Genomic DNA, 21,921 nt, shown 5'->3' with positions numbered 1-21,921 from the left:
ATTTAATATTAACTTACTAGCTGTTAGTTTATATTGACAGGAAAAGTGTTGTGAAAGTAGTGATAGTCTTGATTGAAACTTTTAACAAAAAGGTAGAAGTAGTGTAGTTTAGACTAGTAGTGTAATATTCTTAGAGTTGGTAGAAGTGGACCCTAGTCAAACGGAAATTCTGACAGTCTCTGACAATGACACTGACCTTCATAATTCCCCTCCCCTTACCAGTAACAACCTGCCCCAGCAGACGGCAGATATCTTACAGACCGCTTTCTCTTTCCACCCCAATGCCCTTCGAGTCGCACACATAAACGCTCAAAGTATTTTAGCACACATTGACGACTTTTACGCTATATTTTCCCCACTAAACTTGCACGCCATCTTAATTTCTGAGACCTGGCTTCAACCATCTTTATCCTCTTCCCTAATTCACCTCGACGGATACAATCTACTTCGCAACGATCGCTTAAATAAGCGGGGAGGTGGTGTTGCAGCCTTCATTAGATCGGATCTCGAGCCCAAAGTTATTCACCAATCCCCCGGCGAATATTCCTCTCGCCCTGAATTTCTCTTCGTAGAAATACGAGTTAGTTTTCAGAAATGTTTGCTGTGTATTGTTTATAAGCCTCCGAAGGTTAATTTTTTAGCTGACCTGGAGACATCCCTACAGAACCTATTGCCATATTATGAACACGTAATCGTTATGGGTGATTTTAATACAAATCTACTTGCCGCTGACTCAATACAGACGACACAACTAAAGACAATGTTCCATGCTTGTGATATGACTATCCTTCCACTTGAACCCACTCATCATACCACCTACTCAGAAACGCTCCTTGACTTAATCATCACCAATAATCCTGCCAAAGTTCTCTCACATGGACAGCTACCTGCGTCTGGAATATCTTCCCACGATATAATATATGTAATATACGCATTGCAGTGTCCCAAATTGACAACCAAAATAGCTACTTATAGAGACCTAAAACGTATTGACAATTCTGCTTTAATAGAAGACGCATTACGTATACCCTGGGACGCAATATGGAAGTTGCGAACTGTGGACGAGAAGATAGAACAGCTAAATAACTTTATTATAGACTTGTATGACCGACATGCTCCTCTAAAAACTAGACGTGTGAGAAGACTGCCTGCGCCGTGGATGACTGCTGACATACGCAACATGATGGCTGAACGAGATTCGGCATATCGAAAATATAGACGAGACAAAAACGAAACTAATTTTAACAGGTACAAGCAACTGAGAAACAGAACCAGCCAGACTGTTAGGAATGCTAAAATCCGACATGCATATAGCCTTATTGAACCAGGAACTAGCCCCTCCACGCTTTGGAAACATGTGCAGACAATGGGATTAAGACAGACAAAGATCCAGGTAGACGGCAACTCAATCTCACTGGAACGGCTCAATGACCACTTTACGAAAACTCACACTACAACCCTTAGCCCCATTGACAAACAACAGACAATCGATGAACTCTTAAATCTACGGACCAACCCCTCAAGGGAAAAATTTCACTTTTGGTATATTACGCAATCTGACGTAAAGAAAGCCCTGAAACGAATCACAACTAAAGCAGAAGGACCAGACCACGTCAATATTTCGTTATTAAACAAAATCATAGACGTAATACTACCGACTGTGACCCACATTTTCAATGCCTCAATTATGACTTCGACTTACCCACAGCAATGGAAACTCGCTTTTGTCCACCCAATTCCCAAGACCAAAACACCGACATCTTATAACGACTACAGACCTATCAGCATCCTACCTGCCCTATCTAAAGCATTGGAGCACATTGTACACAAGCAACTGACAGAATACTTAAACAAATACAAACTTCTCGACTCTTATCAATCAGGTTTCAGAGCCGGACATAACACAAGTACAGCATTACTTAAAATCACGGAAGACCTACGCGAGGCCCGGGACGAACGTAAATTGACAATAATGACTTTACTTGACTTCAGCAAAGCCTTCGATTCTGTAGACATTGACTTATTAATATGTAAACTCAGAAGACTACACCTAGAAGAGCACGTTGTCCTGTGGTTTGACTCTTACCTTAATGGCCGCCAACAAAGTGTGATAGCTGGAAATCGTTCTTCCCCTTGGCAGGCCGTAAGGTCAGGGATCCCACAGGGATCAGTTCTTGGCCCTTTACTATTTACAATTTATATCAACGACATATCAGAATCTCTAAAGTACTGCCGACACCATCTCTATGCAGACGACCTTCAAATATACATAAAATTCCACACTGACGAAATAAACGATGCAATAACTAAAATTAATGACGACCTGAACTCAATCTGCACATGGATACGGAAATTCCGACTTAAACTAAATCCAGAAAAATCACAGTCAATCATTGTGGGCCATTCACGTTTGTTAAGCACTATTACCATACCAAATTTGTCCCCGATTAAAATACACGGCACCGAAATTCCGTTCAGTGAATCAGTAAAGAATCTAGGTATTTATATGGATAAAAGTTTAAATTGGAACATTCAAGTTGCAGAAACCTGCAAAAAGGTATTTTCATTAATCCACTCGTTTAGACGATTGAAGAATTTTCTACCCCTTTCCATGAAAAAAATGTTAGTGCAAACACTCGTGATGCCCCACTTCGATTACTGTGATATTCTGCTTACTGACCTAAGCGTTACTTCGGCGCAGAGACTACAACGTGTTCATAATATGTGCGTCCGTTTCGTCTGCAATATTCGCCGGGCTGATCACGTAACACCATCCCTCGAAATGTTGTCCTGGCTCCGTCTAGAAGATCGTAGGAAAATCCACTGTCTTTCCCTTCTCTTTCACATATTACATTTCTCCACTCCTGTCTATCTTGCGTCTCGTTTTCAAAATTTATCCACCCATCATAACCTAGACACACGATCACAACACTCCTCAATATTATCCATTCCCTCCCACCGAACATCCTCATATTCATCTTCTTTCACTGTGGCTGTTCCTCGACTTTGGAATTCCCTACCGAGTAATGTCAGGGACTGTCAGACATCAAATCAATTTAAGAATAGGTTAACGAGATATTTTTCTAACAATTATTGTCAACAATAATAGCTGTTTCAGGTTTCTCAGTGTTTAATGGTTATATATATCACAGATAAATATATAAATTATATTATTATTATTATTATTATTATTATTATTACTATTATAATTACCATTATTGTTATTATTATTATTGTTATTATTATTATTATCATTATTATTATAACTATTTCTTACCAGTGTTTATTATTGTCACACTAACATTAGTTATCCAATTTTCATCATTTACTTTCATGTTGTTTTATGATCTAGATATTAATGTAATAACTATGTAAGCAAATGTATTTAATTAGAATTAGAGTCTGGCTGGGCGGAAGAGAAGGCCTACTGGCCTTAGCTCTGCCAGATTAAATAAATAAATTATTAAATTATTAAAGGACGATAACACAATATAAATGATAAATATCGGTTTGTTTAATTAATATAAGATATTATATAATACGTATTTAATTATCTAAATAAAATAACCTATTTTACAAAGAAAGATGCTTATTTGTGTTATAATAATTACTTACATAAAATACAGATTATTTATATTGCGAAAGAACAATAACAATATAAATAACTTGAATATTATTTTATAATGCTAATTAAGGAAAACAATTTAAATGATAACTTGAATATTATTTATATCGCTAAAGAACGATAACAATATAAAAAAACGTGAATATTATTCATATCGGAATTTCACAGATTTATTACAGATGTATTTAAGAAATTGTAGAAGAATAGTAAGTAGTAACAGTGTCCTATTTATTCTTCTTGGAGCCAAATTTGTAACTTTTAAAAGTGTGGTTACTATGTTGAAGTGTATGTGTTGCAACGGATGCTTGATTTGTTATGTATGTGAGTCAGTTATGGGATGCTTGATGTCGTCGCAATGTCGTAATTATAGTTTGATTGTGCTTGTGTGACTATTGTGTATTAATTTATGATGTATGGTACGGAAATCTGCATATTTGTGTTACAGAAGTGTTACGTATGTGTGTTGTTATTGTTTTTGTATGTTTCAAATTGATAACTGATATTTGTTTTGCAATCGCAATGCCTAATTTACGGATTGTTTATGTTTTGTTTACATCGCGTAAGCTAATTTAATTTTCTTTTCCATTTCTCTTTATGCCTATCTTTTTTGTGTATAAAACTATAGCCCTAACATACATATGTAAAATAGGGCTAACCCCCATTGGATATACTGTAACTACAATAGTAATAATTATTATTCATATCGTTATAAAACGATAACAGAATACAAATGATGACTTGAATTTTATTCATATCTCTAAAGAACGATAACAAAATATAAATAACGTGATATCCAGGGAACGGATTTATATGGACTAAAAATATATGAAATATGTAAATATATATGTAGTTATTTTTACCAAAATATGGAATTAAATATGGATTTTTACCAAAATATGGAATTAAATATGGACTTAAAATTATAAAAAAATGACTATGTACGTTAAATATTGGTACATTTTAATCAAACTAAACAAAAAATATAATGGACGTACCTTATCTTCCAATGTAGTTTCAACAAAACACAATTTTTATTGTCTGTTACCATAACAATAGGTTACAAACATTTCTTTCAAGTGCTGAAAAGTGAATCTTCTTCTATTGTCTCTGAGGATAGATTTATACTGACTAAAAGAGCGTTCGACGTCACAAGAAGTAACTGGTACATAATTCAATTTCACAATGTCTGCTGGGGATAAGTCCAAGTTAATCTTCACTGTTGATTCACCACTCATCACAGCAACAACCTTTTGTAGTTCTTCATATCCAGGGTTTTTTGAAAGTACAGTGTCCACCTTAGCTCTTACTGCATCTGCAACTTTACCTCTACCACGATTCAGTTGTTCCACAGTACTATTTATAATTTCAAAACTTTCAGATAGTGAAAGGTGCCTATTTTGGAGACTTTTGAGCGTTTTTATGATGCATGAAAATGTATGCTGAATGTGAGCTAAGTCATTCTTCACACTTATGTCACAGGTAACTGTTTTCGCAGTATCAATTGAGACTGCATCTTCAGAGTCCAATGCAAGGAGAACATTGTTAATAGAGTCTATATGTTCGGCATAATATTCAACTGCTTCTAGCCATGTACCCCATCTAGTTAAAATTGGCTTTGGTGGCAATGGAATTTCAGGGTACATTTCTTTCAACACGTTAACTCTACTGGGAGCTTTGAGAAATACTTTTTTCACTGATGAAATCAACAAATCTACTTTAGGGAAATTGTCTCTGACCACTTCTGCCACACGATGAAATGCATGCGCCACACAAGTAAAATGAGTCAATTTAGGATATACAACAGATAATGCTTGTCCAGCTTTGACCATATAAGGGGCAGCATCGCTAATAAAGAATAACACATTATCGTACATAATACCCTTTGGCCACAGGATACCCATAGCTTCGTTGAACAGTTTAACTATAGTTTTGTTATTGCACTTTTCTAGAACATCACAATGTAAAAGAATTCGTTCAGAATATTGTTCACTTAACAAACCGATAACTACATTACCAACAAGTCTACCTTCTTTGTCGGGAGTCTCATCAATGGAAACCCAAATTGAACTATCTTTAATTTCATCTCTTATCTTCTGTATTGTCTCATCGTAGATGGATGGAGCATACGTCTTCCTAAGTGTTGACTCATCCGGGATTGTATGTTGAGTATATTTTTCAAGGAATTCCCTGAAGACCTTATTCTTTAGTTTGTAGAGAGGAATATCAGCAGAGATGAGAGAACGGCACAGGTCGATGTTAAACTCAGATCTTACATTCGATGTTGTTGGTTGTGTTAAAAACAATTGTCTCTGCTTGGAATTTAGTTGTTTGTTGGCCTGATGTTTACTAGTTGTAATGTGTTGTTGCACCAGGAACTTTGTGTAGATGATACTGCACACTGACACAAATTACAAAATAATATTTTATTGTCAGTTGATAAACCATCTTCTTTAAATTCTGAAATGTAACTTGTTAGTTTTGATTTTAAATTGACTGAATGACGTACTTTTGGCATATTTACCGTCTTTATAGTATGATTTACAAAACTGAACCTATGTGTACTCTGACTGGCATTTAACTGTTGAGCTGCACAACTGAAGTCTGTTAAAAATTTTCAATTAAATTAATACAGTTTTGTAACTTACTTTCCCATTGTTGATAGGACTGCTAATTTTCAAATAACTCTGATGTTAAAGGGATTACTGAACATGTGTATAAATCTCTATTGTTGAAATGTATTTTTAAAAGTTAATGGAATTTTGTTTTGTTTTATTGTTAAACCTAATATAATATGGACTGTTTTATATGAAATATGGAAAATATATGGAAATTAACGAAAATATGTACTAAACTCTAAAATATGGAAAAATATGGAAAATAAAAGTAGGATTTTTCAACCCTACACATTGTGAAACATAAAGATAATGCAAAATATAAATTATATTAGCTTTATAAGTAAATATGTATTTACATATAAATCCTTTCCCTGGTGATATCCATCAAGAACGATAACTGGATATAAATGATAATTTGAATATCATTTACATCGCTAAAGAACGATTAAAAAATAAAATGAGTACTTGAAGAAGGCCCGAACCCAGAACCTTTGAATCATTAAACAAGCACTCTACCGCTGGTCTGCGAGGAGCAGATATGGAACACCTTCATAGTTCCGGAACTGCTTGTACAAGCACATGCGTCGTGTAACATCGCCGCGACCCGAAGTGGACTTTGAAAATATTCGCTGTTCACGAGTGGGGCCACTTTTTTTTTTTTTTTGACAGCTTTACATTATAAAGTGTAGTCAAGTATCCAAGTAATATTAGTTCCTATTTCTAGACAAGTAAAAGACTGAAGTTAGATTACGACTGTCTTCATACAGAAATTTATCATCATGTTATTGATTCTTGGAGATGCATATTATGTCAATTATCTTGATTGCCTTGATAAAACCTCGTATGTTCCTCTAGAAATTGTCATCGAACAACTTCAAGTAGAAATAGCTGTCAACTTTACTTAGGAATTGGGGACTACTCGTTACAAAAATCTGGTAACAGGGACAATTATTCATATAATTGAAATTCGTAATAGTGTACAACTGGTCATATGTTAATATTGGCCACAGGAACAATTAGGTCATATTGTCGACAAGAAATTAGCCCTGTAGATAAATATGTTTGTTGTACTGAAATGTTAGTCATTATGTACGGACTCCTTTCCAGTTAAAAATTTATTTGCTTTTCAAACAATGTATACAACGATTAATAAATGTTAATGGTTAGCAGCAGGCCTAAATCAAGCAAGCAGTCTGAAACTAATTTGGAACTATGGCAGATGAAATCCGTTTCACAAAATCTGAAAGAGGAAATAACAAAGTAATATATCAAGAATAGGCTATATGTTCACGAGAGACAGAAGAAATCCATGAACTGTTGCCAATGTTCAAAATGAGTTGGAGCGGATTAAAATTGAAGCCAATAAGAAAATTGTAAAACAAAACACTTGAAGTTGAAGAAGTGGGCAGGAATATTGAGAGATTGGAAGAAGGTCGCTTTCCTACCAAAAAGAAGCCGAAGTACGTCGACAGAGACAGACTAATATTACGTAAAGTTGAAAAATACCCGCAATACAAGGTAGAAGGCACCAACGAAGACAGGACATTTTTCAAACCAATTTAAATTCACATAAAAAAGTTGTTCAGGCAATCATGATTTCATTTTTGTACTTCTGTGTCGAATATGACGAATTGTCTATCTGTGACGAATTGAATGTTATGAATTATCTCTGACCAATTTTCTGTGACGAATTGTCCGGAACCGCTTTACGTAGACCTAATATGAATTCTAATGTCTAAACATACAATAGACATCACGAATTTATAAATAAGATTGAAAGAAAGTGGTATATTGTGAAAGTTTAGTTCTGTTATAACCATATCTTATAAATGGTGAATGACTGTCTGTACGTATCATAATAAGGTTATACTGCAGTGACATTTTCTGTATCTTCTACATTTAATGATGAAGTATGATCTTTGAACTTGTACATCTTTTATTCGCGTATGTAACAGAGGAAAATAAGATATGCAACATTGAGGTGCACGTGAGGTCAAATTTTTATTCTTCCTTTCCAACGTCATCAGAAATTAGGTGTTCATGTTCTGAGGAAGACTCGGTATTCAGTTTCATAAAAAGCTGTGCGAAGATAAGAGTTATTATATAGTAAGTTATTACAAGGTGAAAAATGTCGCCTTAAATTGAACTTGAATCCTCCATTTCCTCAACTAAATACTTTGCCGCTTTACTAACACACCCCACTCTACTAATAGTAATATCGTAACTGAAATGAAGTTCTCTCGTGCCTAGAGGTATGAAATGTTTTTCTCTTGTAATTTTAGATCATCCCTTTGTTATTGAAGGTCTCCTTACAACGCAAGTCTCCGTAATTCTTATTATGGGAATCCATAATTCCTGTTCTCTAAATTTATATTTTTGTCACGAAACTTTTATTAAAACCAAAACAGAACTCTGCATATTTTCCTTCAAGGAGTGAACACTAAAAAAACGGCGACTTTATTACCAATGAGTAAGTTAATAAATGCCAAATAAATTTGCATTTGCTTGATATCAGACACATAATCATATTTTGAAAGTTTTACAAAATAAATATAATGTTTTATATCTTTGAAAGTACTTACAACTGTTATACCTCCGTTAAGAACACAAATAAATTTAAAATATTTTTTAGTATGGATAAGAAAGAATTGGGACAAAGCTGAAACATTTTCTAGGGAAGACTTCATTTAGTTGACTTCATGTGACAGTGACTTCGCGAGATACCCATTTCTTTTTTAAAAGTATATAACAAAGTGGGAGCAAACCTATTAATAGATCTAATAATGAAAAACCTGATGATACAGCTGGCGCCAGCGTTTTTGGCGTGTGTCCTAGATATATAGTGCCCAGTTTGTGAGCATGTTGCTAGTGCAGCTGAGAATGGTACCACTTCCTATAGAACTCACATCAGCCATTTGACAAACACAGTTGTCAGACTGACAGCGGAAAATGTAAAACACTCGTATTTAAAGTTCCCATTACTTATTTCACACGCCAAAAACGGTGACGCTGAGTGTACTACGGATAATAGTATGTGTTGATGCATCTGCAATAACATTCAACCTAGAACTAGCGACCATACACGTGATAACAAATGGAAAAATGTACAAATATGACACATCCCACAGAATCAGAGATGTTACAGCTCTCTAGTTCACACAAGCATCTTACGATCTTGTTAACACAAATCGACAATACTTATTTGATATGGGGCAATTTACATTTTTCTCCATTTAGTTATGTACCGGTAGTGTGTAGATTTCAGAGGATATAATGACTGTTTATTTTTTCATTGTGTATGTATTGTCCACTTTTGTGGAGTACGCATCATTTGGCATGTTTGTGAAACCAACAGGGCCGGTTTCAATCTCTGTTGGTACAAGTTACCTGACTGGTTTTTTTTTTCCAGAGATTTTCCGTCAACTAATTCAGACAGAATTGCTGGATAACTTTCTGCGTTGGACCTCGGACTCATTTCGCCATCATTAACTCAAATGCCATTGTCATCATTACCATAGCCCATAAGTTTACGGTGTAGCGTGCTGTATTTGTACAAGTGCACCATCGTTCGGCGACGAAAATCATTTTCAAAACTGGAGTGGTAAGCATAATAAGCTTCAGGCTGCAGTTCAAGCCTTCGAGCCTCTCTCCTATATAAAAAGTAATGTATTTGTCATTTTCATGCGTGCGGGAGCATTTGTATGCTGATGATCTATGCAGTAGCTTATTTTATTGTTCTGTTATGTTCCCTAAGGGCCTGTACTACGATCGCCTGTTAAAGCTCCAGATTCGTATACTCCAGTTTAGCAATCTGGAAGTTAAATATTTTGTTCTGTACTACCAGCGGATTTTAACTGCAGGATTGTTATCCGGAAGATATAGTAACATTTTTATTACGTTGGCAATGAAGTTACTGAAAATGTAGTGAAATTTATTGCGTTGGTATACCTTTCCCCGCGTATTTCATGTTTATGTTCCGTGTTTATATGGGACTATTTATTTTGAGGTTTTATTGTACGCATTATTGTTATTATTTATTATAATACTGAAGCTCCAGCCAAGAAAATAACAGAGTGAAGAACAGAAAATTACACATACTGTATGAAGAAACTTTACATGGAAGCAAAAGGTAAGATTTTAAAGGTTATGTTTCTTTTCGAATAGTAACAACTCCTACCATATGATAGTATTTTGGTTTTAATTAGTAGGCCTAAAAAGGACGGGTGCGGGTTCCAGCAAAAGTGCGTTTTTCTCCATAATCATTGTTTTATTCACGTGTAACTGCACAAGAAGTGTAGGTGGCAATTATTTTTGTATTGCAATTAATATTAAGTGTGCTTTCAGTTTGTTGTATAGCCTACATTATTAGTGAATAGGGCCTATTTCGGTAATTTTTTAGAAATAGTGTACTTCACGGCTTCAAATCATGGGTCGAAGGCACAATAACTCGTTTAAAAAGAAAAGTTCACTGATACTGATAATAATGAATGATGTCTTTGGCCTGGAATTTCTAACCAACATTAGTACAGCATGGTACACTGTTCCTAGCAAATTACAAATATTTCAGTATGTTAGGCCTACGTATTTTACTGTTAGTAAATGGGCGGATATTTTGTATTAGGCCTAAAATACCATTCGATCACAGATAGGGCCTAACATTATTTTTTAAAAGAACAGCATGAGGTGGAGAGACGTTTCCTCTAAAATGCAATATCAGTTGCTGCTACCAGTTCGACTATAATCACTCACTGTAATGCACATTCAACACCTCGTAAAATAACACAGAAACAGAAGATATTTTTTCCAAAGTTTCCATGTACAGTATAGTCATATGTTTGATATTGTACTGACAATTGTCCATTAAAAGCTTTTGCTTATTTAGGTATAGAAACTTAGATAAGGGAAAAAGAGAAATGCAGTATATTTTCTAATGTTATAGGTTGCATATGGAATTAACCTAGTTTTACTTCCTTTTTAGTAATATAGAATGAAGCATGGGAAGAATATAGTAACATCAGCACAAATACAAGGACCTGAAAACAGCTGAGAAGCAAATTTGAATTCTTGGAAAAGAACACAAAGAAAATTGCTGCTGCAGAGGGACAATGCAGGCTACAAACAATTGGAGCCCCTCCAACTGAAGCAAAACCAAATCCAAACTTAGCCAAGGTAAGTGATTTAATTCTCCTATCAATTGAGTGTTTTCTCAGTGATTTTGATTCATATTCAGTGCATAAGTTCACTTATATGTTAAGTTATACAATTATTACATAATAAGCAGAGAAAATTGTATAACACAAGTTTGAATTCTTTTTATTTATTTATTTATTTATTTATTTATTTATTTATTCATTCACTCATTTATTTATTCACTTACTTTTGTTACAGCCGAAGTAGTAACTAAACCAAGTTCCACTGATACCAGTGCAGCTAATAACACGAATGAGGTTAGTGTGTAAGGAATTAAAAGTCAGAAGAAGAGATGATGAGCTTTAGAGATAAAAAAAAATATTAAGATTCTTGAAAATTGTTATACAAATTTAATTTAATGTCAGTATTACATTATAATACTATTATTTCTTTTTTATTTACAGTACCATTCAGGTTCACAGTGCAATTGTTTAGTTTTTGAAGTGAAACTGGACATCCCAACAATATCTCCAGGTAATTTGATTTATACTACAAAACGTTCTTTCACATTCTACGTATGATGCTTACTTTTCCAATCTGAAATAGCTGTAACATAAAACACATTTTCAGCCAACATGTTGAAAATAAAACTAACACACATACTATATGAAATCTGCAGCAAGCAGTAGATAAATTAGATGCAAAAGTTAAAAAAAAAATGTTAAAATATAAATTGTACATAATGATGAAATGGTCACAAGAAATGGATGTCATAAACACTAAACATCATTGTATTATAATATTATGTGGGATTTGAAATTTATAAATGTAGGCCTAAAAATAGAAATTACACTAAACTGAAGAATTTATTTTGAGATTTCTCTGTAATGGGTTTGTAATTAGATTAGGCCACATTATGTTAAGTTGTATTTCAATTTTACCGTGAGGATTCTCACTTTGAAACTTGTGAATGATTTCTTGTGTACAGAAAAACTGAAAAATATCTTTTCATAAGTTAAAACAGAAACTGACTACACTCTATTTACAATAGAACTATTTGCTTGTTTTCTCTCTCTCTCTTTTTTATTGCAGCTTCACTTTCTTATTGTTAAAAATGAGTTTGGATTAATAGCACGTTAGAAAATACAATACTGTTACAGCTGCTGACTTTGAAGTGGCCACACATTTATGATAAAACATCATCTTTCTCCAGAATTAAATATCTTAAGAATTAATTCCACTCTTAAAATATTACAGAGTCAGCTAGTGCAGCAGATGAAGGTCTTCCACTGTACAGGTGTCTACACAGTGTAATGAAAGTAAGTTTTAAGTGAAATTACTGGTTTATTCAGTGTAGGTAGTGTAGGCTAAACCCAGAAAGGTCTGAATATAAGCATATATCCCTCTCTTAAATATTTCAGCTGATAATGGGATAATAGCTGATCGAGTTACACCCCAAGGATGCTTAAAAAAAAAAAGAAAGAAAGAAAGAAAAAGCAAGCCTCTGAGGAATGCATTAGCCACATTGAAAAATCTTTCTCCATCTGTGAACTCTAAGTTTAATGTTGACTTAATTTTACTTGAGATGTTAGAAATGCATGAACTTCAGTACTATTACAGTGATTTCTTTAAAAAATACATTAGTTGAAAGTTGGATGTTAACATTATAACGAAGAATGATTTGAGATAAAAGTAAGTCATGTCCTCATGTTTGCAACGAGATGGGGTTTGGAATATCAAAAGTAAGATTTGGACTTTTTACATTACTTTTTCCTCCTCTTTAATGGGTGGTCCATCTACAAGGACATCTTCAATTAGTGGCAGAAAGTAAATGCTACAATAATCACCAGGGAACGGATTTATATGGACTAAAAATATATGAAATATGTAAATATATATGTAGTTATTTTTACCAAAATATGGAATTAAATATGGATTTTTACCAAAATATGGAATTAAATATGGACTTAAAATTATAAAAAAATGACTATGTACGTTAAATATTGGTACATTTTAATCAAACTAAACAAAAAATATAATGGACGTACCTTATCTTCCAATGTAGTTTCAACAAAACACAATTTTTATTGTCTGTTACCATAACAATAGGTTACAAACATTTCTTTCAAGTGCTGAAAAGTGAATCTTCTTCTATTGTCTCTGAGGATAGATTTATACTGACTAAAAGAGCGTTCGACGTCACAAGAAGTAACTGGTACATAATTCAATTTCACAATGTCTGCTGGGGATAAGTCCAAGTTAATCTTCACTGTTGATTCACCACTCATCACAGCAACAACCTTTTGTAGTTCTTCATATCCAGGGTTTTTTGAAAGTACAGTGTCCACCTTAGCTCTTACTGCATCTGCAACTTTACCTCTACCACGATTCAGTTGTTCCACAGTACTATTTATAATTTCAAAACTTTCAGATAGTGAAAGGTGCCTATTTTGGAGACTTTTGAGCGTTTTTATGATGCATGAAAATGTATGCTGAATGTGAGCTAAGTCATTCTTCACACTTATGTCACAGGTAACTGTTTTCGCAGTATCAATTGAGACTGCATCTTCAGAGTCCAATGCAAGGAGAACATTGTTAATAGAGTCTATATGTTCGGCATAATATTCAACTGCTTCTAGCCATGTACCCCATCTAGTTAAAATTGGCTTTGGTGGCAATGGAATTTCAGGGTACATTTCTTTCAACACGTTAACTCTACTGGGAGCTTTGAGAAATACTTTTTTCACTGATGAAATCAACAAATCTACTTTAGGGAAATTGTCTCTGACCACTTCTGCCACACGATGAAATGCATGCGCCACACAAGTAAAATGAGTCAATTTAGGATATACAACAGATAATGCTTGTCCAGCTTTGACCATATAAGGGGCAGCATCGCTAATAAAGAATAACACATTATCGTACATAATACCCTTTGGCCACAGGATACCCATAGCTTCGTTGAACAGTTTAACTATAGTTTTGTTATTGCACTTTTCTAGAACATCACAATGTAAAAGAATTCGTTCAGAATATTGTTCACTTAACAAACCGATAACTACATTACCAACAAGTCTACCTTCTTTGTCGGGAGTCTCATCAATGGAAACCCAAATTGAACTATCTTTAATTTCATCTCTTATCTTCTGTATTGTCTCATCGTAGATGGATGGAGCATACGTCTTCCTAAGTGTTGACTCATCCGGGATTGTATGTTGAGTATATTTTTCAAGGAATTCCCTGAAGACCTTATTCTTTAGTTTGTAGAGAGGAATATCAGCAGAGATGAGAGAACGGCACAGGTCGATGTTAAACTCAGATCTTACATTCGATGTTGTTGGTTGTGTTAAAAACAATTGTCTCTGCTTGGAATTTAGTTGTTTGTTGGCCTGATGTTTACTAGTTGTAATGTGTTGTTGCACCAGGAACTTTTGTGTAGATGATACTGCACACTGACACAAATTACAAAATAATATTTTATTGTCAGTTGATAAACCATCTTCTTTAAATTCTGAAATGTAACTTGTTAGTTTTGATTTTAAATTGACTGAATGACGTACTTTTGGCATATTTACCGTCTTTATAGTATGATTTACAAAACTGAACCTATGTGTACTCTGACTGGCATTTAACTGTTGAGCTGCACAACTGAAGTCTGTTAAAAATTTTAAATTAAATTAATACAGTTTTGTAACTTACTTTCCCATTGTTGATAGGACTGCTAATTTTCAAATAACTCTGATGTTAAAGGGATTACTGAACATGTGTTTAAATCTCTATTGTTGAAATGTATTTTTAAAAGTTAATGGAATTTTGTTTTGTTTTATTGTTAAACCTAATATAATATGGACTGTTTTATATGAAATATGGAAAATATATGGAAATTAACGAAAATATGTACTAAACTCTAAAATATGGAAAAATATGGAAAATAAAAGTAGGATTTTTCAACCCTACACATTGTGAAACATAAAGATAATGCAAAATATAAATTATATTAGCTTTATAAGTAAATATGTATTTACATATAAATCCTTTCCCTGATAATCACCCATTCTTTATGTTTTAACAAAAAATATGTTTAATTTTGTTGACCAGATTTGTTTGACCTGGATGACTGGGAGATTACTTCTTCTCATCCTTCTAATGGAGTGATAATCTCTTGCAGCTGTTCTTGATCCCTGTGGTCTCTGGCCTCTGCTTTATCTGCTAGTCTTCAGGATTAGGTTCGAGTCAGGTGATAATTATTAGCTAATCTAAGGTTTCTGATTGGGTCCGGGTCTGGTTCAGATCAGGCCGAGATGGGCCGGGCCTAAGAATTATGGCCCATGCAGATCTCTAACAAATGGGGCTTATAGCTGAAGTTGGCTCTGCCACAGTTTTCCAAGTTTTGTGTATTTGCTTATTATGTATTTTTGTTGTGTTTAATTACAGTTACTATGTACTCTTATGTATTAGCCTGTATATTATTAATTTGTAAATATGACATGTACCATAGCATATATAATGAGACAGTGGATGTAATAAATGATTATGCTTATTGTGTCTCCTGAAAAATTTCGTGTTTTTTTCACACAAAATAAATAAATAAATTTTAAATTTAATTGCAGCTATAGTGCATCTCTCTTGTTTTAAGTACACATTCACAGAGTACCTGAATACAATTGAAGCGTCAGCTGGAACAACGTTGTAAGTTACAAAATTTTCATTCGGTGTGTTTCCGTGCAATAATGTTGCATGTCATGTTACCTTGCTATACTCCTTGGGTTGCAACTGTCCATCAATGCAGTACGTGAAATTTGTCCACTCAAAAGTTTGCTACCCTCATAAGAACAAAGTTGTACGCATAAACATTTTTGCAGCTCCTGTAAATTTGCCCAAATATAACTTGTAACGTTGTTCCAGCTGACGCTTCAATTAATGTGCCTCTTGAAAAATGCTGTTTTACCATATTTTGCTTATGTAAAATAAATTTGAATTGCAGATACAGTGCATTTTTATTGTTTTAAATAGCCTACAGTGTACCTGGTCATAATTTTTAAAATGTATTTATCAAACCTTTGTGTTTGAATCATCTTAGCCTGTTAAGACATCACTGTGAGGGATCCAAGCAATAAACTATATTTAAAAAGTAACGATATGAATATGTTTGCATACATGAATCACTAGGCCTAGCGTGAATGAAACAGCTCCCTTGCAAAACATAAATGCCAATTCCAAAACTTTCAGGAAATGAAGAAAAACTGTCACGTATAAAATTCAATAAACTGTTACAGTTTGTTAAATAATAATATATAGCAAGCATATCTTAAGTCTGATTAGTGAAATATGTTAGGCCTACTCCTACTGGTGAGCGATATATCCAAGGAAGGAGAAGGGAACTTGCCACCCTATCACATTATCTCCTGACAGTTGTCTCATGAGTGATGCCTTATTGGTATTCCAATCTATCTTCGGAGAGTTGACTAAACAAACTAGCAGACACCAAATGAAACAGTTCTAGGAAAACTTTAATCAAGACCTATAATATATACATAAAACCTGTATTAAAATACTATTCAGAAGTATTCGTAACAGCATCAAAAAGAGAGACAGAATCCCTTTGGGGGGGGGGGGGGGAAACAAGCCTTGCACTTAATTACTGGAGCAAATAAAACTACTCCCAATGAAGCATTAAAAGTCATCACTTCAATTAAACCAAGAGCAAGTGTAGCACTAGCTCGATTGACAACAGTTCCTGCTGTAACTTCGTGGACCCCACAAAAATCTCCTACTGTTGTCAATGCTCTCCCAGTGGCATAGAATCTCAATACCAGTAGTAGTTGGTCCATTGGAGGTAAGGCATTATTTCTGGAAAAATGTATAAACAATGAGATTTGGTTGTACCTTTACCGGTAAATCTTTACAATAGCGTTACCAAAAGAAGGCAAGGGCTCCCTACAGGATAGCCTGGAAGAGAGGTTTGGATGTAGTTTTGACATTTTTTTTAGACAATTGTAAATATATGCAAATCATACTAACCTAAATGTCACTAACTCGATCTTACGAAAACTTGTCTTTTCCCTTTAATTAGTAAGGAAACACAGTAATGAAATGAATGTGCTGCCCTTCCCTGCCGCCTACCCCTTCTATCTCGATAGAGCGATCCCGCCTACCCGTACCTCTCCACCGCACTCCACTTTCACAGCAACTTTCCACCTTTATTTGGGAAATTGGTGTCGGCACTCAATTTTTCTTTCGTTTACGGTACATATGACTTGACTAGAAGCCAAATATGTGAATACATTTGTATCTTAAAGTGGTAACGCAATTGTGAAGAAATGATAGTTTACCATATAAAGGATTTTGATATTATTATATACTGTTATTATTTTTTATATAAAAGTATTTTGCAACTGTTATTATTGTAGGTTGCCCTATATTATTATATCAATCACCTTAATACCTTGTAAGGGCAACAGAACACTTGCATGAAGCAACATTCTAACCTCACTTCTACTGTATTACAGGTTACTGTACTTCAAAATAATTATTATAGTGCTATTATATACAAAATATTGATGTAATACCTACCGAAATAGTGTAGCTTATTATTATCTGTGTACTTACGAGCTGTGTCATGTTCCAGTTGATAATTGATTTCATGTAGTAGGTTTCGTTATTCGAAACTGTCTAACAAATTTCTCGTCATCCCACTCTTCAAAATTATTTGGACGCAGCCTAATTCGTTTTGCTGTTCTGATACAACGAAGCATCTGCTCCAGAACTTATCATCAGAATCAGTATCAAAATTAAATTGATCCTTCATATCACCAGCTGTATGACGTGCAGCCATCTTGATTTTAACACCGAGTTCCAACCTCCGGATAACGCCAATCTGCTACTCTGCCTTCCGGATTGCTAATCTGGAAGTTTAGCCTCCAGATTGCACATAACCAAAAGTCGTAGTACGCAATTACAACCGAACTTCCAGAGTCCGTGGATATCCAGAGTACCGCAATTGTTTGAGCCGGCAAATGCCGACAAATCCGCCATTGTTAGTCCAGCGCGCGCTATGCAGTATACAGTTGTATAGGGAAATAATGTAATTGAAGTGCGAAAAAATGCAATGCTGCTGTGTTCAGAACTGTTCACAGAAAACTGAAAAAAGCGCACATTTGTTTTCACTGTGACAAGGTGAAAGAAATAAGGAAAAAGGAAAGAAGTGGTTATAAATATAAAAAGGAACGATCCGCTACCTAAGCGAACATGCATTGTGAGATTAATGAATGACTATATTTTGATATTTATTTTTTCAAAAATTGGTCCCCAAAATATTTTTATAAAACTAATCTAGAATTTAAATTGTTTCAGCAATGATATTTCTACATAAAACAAATGAAAATCACGTACCAATTATGATCAGTATCAAATTTTTACCATGTTCTCCCTTTCAAATCAAGCATTTCTGAATTTAATCCTATTTGCTATTTGCAAGAATGACATAATATATTTGTGAAGTTCTGAATTCATTCTTGAGACAAGATTGTATTGTTTGGCTCGATTGGAAAATGCAGAGACTGTAGAAACTAGAAACCCTATTAAGGTTAGACTGATGTGAAATTTCAATTTTCTAAACTATTCTAGGTAGATCTCTGAAATTTTATACTTTTAATTTGTAATTTTAAATTGAGTAAATTTAGGTTTTCAAAAATTGCTACTATTATGGCCAGAATTTTTGTCTACATATTTGTCAGACCTTCAGAAACAAAACTTAGTATACAATTTTCCTTTTATTTTACTAAAAAAAAATAATTAAAAATATTTAATGCACTAAAAGTGTAAAAACAGAAAAAAAAATTCAACTCGAGCGTAAAAAAAATAGTATTATAAATACCTTTTTATTAACATTCTGGCTGATATGCATATCTATTATCAGGCAGTACATCTCACTTGACGATATGTGTCCGAAGAAGAACAATTGTTTGTATGCATCTGAAGTCTGATTAGTGGAATATGTAGCTAAGCGGCGAAGTATGCATTGGAGGGAGAAAGGAACTGGCCACCCTACCCCATTATTTCCTGGCCTAGTTGTCTCATGAGTGTTGGTGGTACTTATGAGATTCAAACATGTCTTCGAACATTTGACTAAACAACAACAACAAAAAATATGAGTGTTAGGTATAATCCTGATAGTAGGCCTAAGTTTTGTTAAGAACATATTCAAAAACCTCTAATCATTATTCTAATACAGTAAACTCTATGTAAACTGTAAGAATTGTTTATGTATTTTCGCGAAATGACTTCCTAAGCTAAAACGACATAAAATAAATAAATTAAGAAAAAAACTCTACAAAAAATCATGCACGTAGTACAAAATCTGTAGAAAGAGTAGAATTTTAGCAATGCAAAATTTACAGTAAATTAAAGTGGAGAAAATTCACTTCAAAGTTTTGGACGATAATAATGAACCAGGTCTCTGTCTTTTTTATTTTCTAAGCATTTTGAAACTTATAGACCTAGCATAATGTACAGAACTTACCCTTATATACACTACCACGCTGTGCACACCTAACCTACACTAATTAATAACGGTAACTAAAAAAACTATGTAAACTTATGAAAACACTATAATAGATAAATATTACTTACAAATTACTATATACTGTAGATACTATTATAACACTAATAATAAAACTGTTAGAAACTTGCATATATTTCTTGTATCACAAACAAAAACCAAGCATGGAAAACACGTTATGGCACCTAGCAACAAGCGGAATTTTCCTTTAGACAAGAGTTGTGCTCTCCTTTGTAACTGAACGGTTTTTAAAGGAGTCCACACCTGTGGAGTAACGGCCAGCGCGTCTGGCTGCGAAACCAGGTGGCCCGGGTTCGAATCCCGGTCGGGGCAAGTTACCTGGTTGAGGTTTCTTCCGGGGTTTTCCCTCAACCCAATACGAGCAAATGCTGGGTAACTTTCGGTGCTGGACCACGGACTCATTTCACCGGCATTATCACCTTCATATCATTCAGACGCTAAATAATCTAGATGTTGATACGGCGTCGTAAAATAACCCAATAAAATTTTTTTTTTAAAGGAAAGCAGCCTCTGAAGTAGGCCTAACACCTGTTGGATTCCATGAAGAAATATTTCGAGAAGTTACACTTGCTCAATCGGAAATCTAATATTATAAATAATGTATAAAATAGAGCGTAAAATGGTAGCAGAATTCATAATGGAGAGCGTGGACGGAGCATTTAAATTAACAGTCAGAGCCCGCAGCCTTTTAAAACTGTGACCCTAAATAGCTGATAGACTGGTCGTATGATCATGAAAATTGGCCGAGGGCATCTTTAGACCAAAAATGAATGTTTAAAGGTAAAAACAAAGAAACCATTTTTTGACCAAAATGACAAAACCTCACGTCAGTGTATCCTTGGGGACATTATACTGAAATTACTAACTTCCATATTTTTAAAGCTAAATTCACAAAATGTTTATCACTAGTATATCTGGTTAATAATAACACATGTAGAAAATTTTGTCTCTCTATAATAAGTGGTTTGCATTTTATTAATAACTTAATAGAATAATATTGTATTGTTTTATACAAAAAGACCCTTGCGTCACAATTTACATTATTTTTCATTGATATTCACTTATAAGATTCTTTATATACATTGGAACAAACATTACTATTGGAATTTTCTGTACAGCGAAAGGGTAAATTAATAGGAATTTTTATGACTTAATTTTTTTATTTAATAAAAAATTCTAGCAATTTACTTATTAATTTTACAGCAAAACCTTATAGTAAGCTTTAATTCCATGTATGTAAGGAGCCATATAAGTGAAAATCACTTAAGAATAATGTCAATTGTAGTGCAAGCGACATTTTATATAAAGCGGTTCGATATTTTAATAAAATAATTAATAAATTGCGAACCACGTATCATAGGCGGATGCAATTTTGTACACTTGTCACTAATAAGCAGATATACCAGTGATCAAAATTTGGTGAATCTAGCTTCGTAAGTATGGTAGTTATTGGTTTCACTGTTGTGAGCTCTTAAAACTAATAAACTTCGAGAAATTTCAGTATAGTGTCCCCTTATATGCGGAAGCCGGAGAGTTTGCACGAGGAATGCAGTTGGAAATGTTTAGATCTATTGTTATTTTATTTGCAAAATTGTTGTTTTCATTTGTTACTTGTAATTTATTAAGTTCTTGTTGCTGTAATACCTATAACTGTGATGTCTATGAAGGAGTATATTGAACACTTAAATGCATATTTATGGTGTAATAATTATTAAATGAAGTTTTTATACATTAGTATGTTGACTGATAATAATGTTCTATAATGTGAGAAGATCCTTTAGACGTTTTTGCCCTTCAAATTAAAAATATCTGAGTTTTACTTCAAATATTCCTATCCCTAGCGTGTTGAAAAGGACTAACAATGGCGGCCGGCTCGGTGATTGCGCTACTCTGTATATCCACGGACTCTGCGAACTTCCGGATAAATATGCCATCTGCCGGATAAGTTTAAACTAGAACTTTATCCGAGA

General features: G+C 34.0%; 1 protein-coding gene and 1 long non-coding RNA gene across 2 annotated transcripts in view; both read left to right on the top strand.

Moving 5' to 3' along the window:
* The window catches only part of LOC138701420 (zygotic gap protein knirps-like), a 287,726-nt gene that overhangs the window by 191,972 nt on the left and 73,833 nt on the right, over positions 1 to 21,921 (top strand). The gene's annotated exons all lie outside the window — the stretch shown is intronic.
* Positions 10,261 to 15,617, top strand: LOC138701419 (uncharacterized). Its single transcript, XR_011332550.1, has 6 exons — positions 10,261 to 10,369; positions 11,219 to 11,409; positions 11,629 to 11,687; positions 11,835 to 11,904; positions 12,628 to 12,689; positions 15,539 to 15,617. It is a non-coding gene; the product is annotated as an uncharacterized lncRNA (long non-coding RNA).

This window comes from Periplaneta americana, chromosome 6 (assembly GCF_040183065.1).
Source record: "Periplaneta americana isolate PAMFEO1 chromosome 6, P.americana_PAMFEO1_priV1, whole genome shotgun sequence".
Lineage (NCBI taxonomy): Eukaryota > Metazoa > Arthropoda > Insecta > Blattodea > Blattidae > Periplaneta > Periplaneta americana.
Note: the sequence above shows the minus strand (reverse complement) of the source record. Positions and strands in the feature narration are given on the sequence as shown.